The following is a 2,851-nucleotide window of genomic DNA, read 5'->3' as shown; positions in this document are numbered from 1 at the left end:
GTTGGTTGAGTAAACCCAAACCGCCTAAGGCATACTGTGGTGCCTGGATCTGAGTTTCAAGTACTTAGGCTCCACTTGAATTTCCCTTGGGAGTTCAGCTTAAGATATATTCCTAATGAATTGGGTTTTTTTTTTTTTCAATTAAAAATTAGAATATCAGCAAGACACCAAAATATTAATAATAACTGTATTAATATACTTATTTAAGAGAATAATACCATTTAGAGAAAGATGCAAGTAAACAAAGATATCTAATTTCATGAAGTGCTTTTTTTCATACTTCTTTCACTGTTATCACTACTTAGCTTATCCACAATTTCTCCTCTGTCTTGAGTATAAAACAACTTTTTAAAATTGAAATATAGTTGATTTACAATGTCGTGTTAATTTCTGCTGTACAGCAAAGTGATTCAGTTATACATATATATACTTTCTTTTTAAAAATATTCTTTTCCATATGGTTTATCATAGAATATTGAATCTAGTTCTCTGTGCTATACATTGGGACCTTGTTGTTTATCCATTCCACATATAATAGTTTGCATCTGCTAACCCCAAACTCCCACTCCATCCCTCTCCCACCTACCTCCCTTTAGGCAACCACAAGTCTTTGTCTTTCTGACTTACTTCACTTAGTATGATAATGTCTAGGTCCATCCATGTTGCTGCAAATGGCATTATTTCATTCTTTTTTATGGCTGAGTAGTACTTTACTGTCTATATGTACCACATCTTCTTTATCCATTCATCTGTCAATGGACATTTAAGTTGTTTCCATGGTTTGGCTATTGTGAATAGTGCTGCTATGAACATAGGGGTGCATGTATATTTTAGAATTATAGTTTTGTTTGGATATATGCCCAGGAGTGGAATTGCTGGATGATATGACAGCTCTATTTTTAGTTTTTTGAGGAACCTCCATACTGTAAGACAACTTTTTATTCACTTATTTTTAGACATGAAGGCTCAGTGATTCATTTGTTCATTCATTCATTCTACTAATATTTATAACAGCCTAAGCCAAGTAACACATGGTCCTTATTTTCTTGGAGCATAAATTCTGGGACAAGACTTATATATAAACCAGCAATGACAATAGAGGTGATAGAGGTGTGCACAGGATGTCTTGTAGAACAGAGGAGCAGCAGCTAATCAGGGAGTTAAGGAAGGCTTAGTGGAAGAAGAGATATTCAAGAAGGATGTTCAGCAGTTAGGTGGCTGGACCAAAGAGGAGAGCATAGGAGAGCATCTGAGGAGAAGGCTCAGGGACATGAAACATCCTGTGCGTATAGTTAAGTGTGATCAGAAAAAAGAAAGTATTAGGGTATTTAGCTGAATAAGGGCCAGAGATGTAGGCAGGGGCACATCCAGAAGGATTAGTTGTTAAGGTGTTTTAATTTTGTCTTGAAAGCTCCTGGGGACCCATCTAAGTAATTTAAGCAGGGAAATAATGTGATCTGATTTGCATTTTCGGAAGATTATTCTGGCAGTCGTGTGGCAGGTAGATTGGAGAACAAGCAGTTAGCCGACCACTATAATGATGCAAATGACAGATGACAAAGGCCTCATTAAAGTAGATGCATTGGAAATGGATCAACAGATGCTAGGATGCAGACTCTAGAAGCCTAAGTAACTGATCAGATGTGCAGATGATGGAGGGACGAGTCCAAGGGGATGGCCCCACTTCTGGCTTGACAACTGTGGGGATGGTGACGCTCATCACTGTGGCAGGAGGAGAAACACGTTTATGGGAGAAGATGATGAGCTTAATTGAGACCTGTTATCATCAATGTGGAGAGAAGTTTGAGTTGAACACGTTTGGGACAGATTTGGGGCTGAGGGTCATATGTGGAAGCTGAAGCAGTGTATTTGATAGAAGACCACCAAAGAGATTTCGTCAGTAGATCGGAAGAGCAAGAGGCTGAAGACAGAGACTTCTGCTGTCTGATCAAAGAATAAAACAGAGAAAATATGAAAAAGGAGGAGAGAATGGTGTCATAAAAACCAAAGGGGAAGAAATGTCAAGGAAGGAGATTCCATAGTATTAATGTCTGCAGAGAGGTAAGGTGAGATACCGTTGGCCACATGGCAGTCACCGGTAAGCTTAGAGAACAATTTTATTGGTATAGGAAGGATGTTTCTCAGATTGCAGATTGCAGTAGACTTTCAAGTGACTAGGAGATGAAAGTGCAGACAACAATAATAGGTAGACTTTACAAACTTGGCTTTGAAGGAAAGAGAAAAGGCTAGAGCTAGGAAAGAGGAGTGTGTGGACGAGTAAAAGTTGTTTTTTAAGAGAGAAGAGATTAAAATATTTATATACTGTCAGGAAAGATGAAGTGAAGGGGAAGCTTAGAATAAATGAGATGAAAGTGATGATTAACAGAGTAAGAGTTTCCTGAGGGGGAGGCAGAGCAGATGGAGGGATTAGCCTTGAACTAGAGAAGGAGTCACCCTGAAACAGGAGAGAAGGAGGAAAGGGTAGAATAAGTGTTTTTAGTTTTTAGGTTCTGGGGAGGGAGCTCAGGGAGTTCCAACCTGATGGCTTTTAATTTTCTCATAGGATGGAAAGTAAGATGATTTGCTGAAAGTGAAGATCTTGAGGGTTTGGGAAAAACAAAGGAAGGGTGAAAGAGCTGTTGAGAAGAATGACAGATTGAATAGAATAGGTAGAATGTTATAGAATGGTTGAAATACACGGATCAGGAAGAAGAGGGCTGGGAAGAGGCTGCTGGAGAGGATAGGAAGGCAAGGCCACTGGTATTGAGGAGTCAAGGGCATGTAAGATCACGTGACACGAGTCTTCCACGTGAACATTAGAGTTTCACAGTTTGATAGAGGTGGTAGGGGA

This window comes from Eschrichtius robustus, chromosome 3, assembly GCF_028021215.1.
Source record: "Eschrichtius robustus isolate mEscRob2 chromosome 3, mEscRob2.pri, whole genome shotgun sequence".
In the NCBI taxonomy this organism is placed as follows: domain Eukaryota; kingdom Metazoa; phylum Chordata; class Mammalia; order Artiodactyla; family Eschrichtiidae; genus Eschrichtius; species Eschrichtius robustus.
This window is presented reverse-complemented; position numbering follows the sequence as displayed.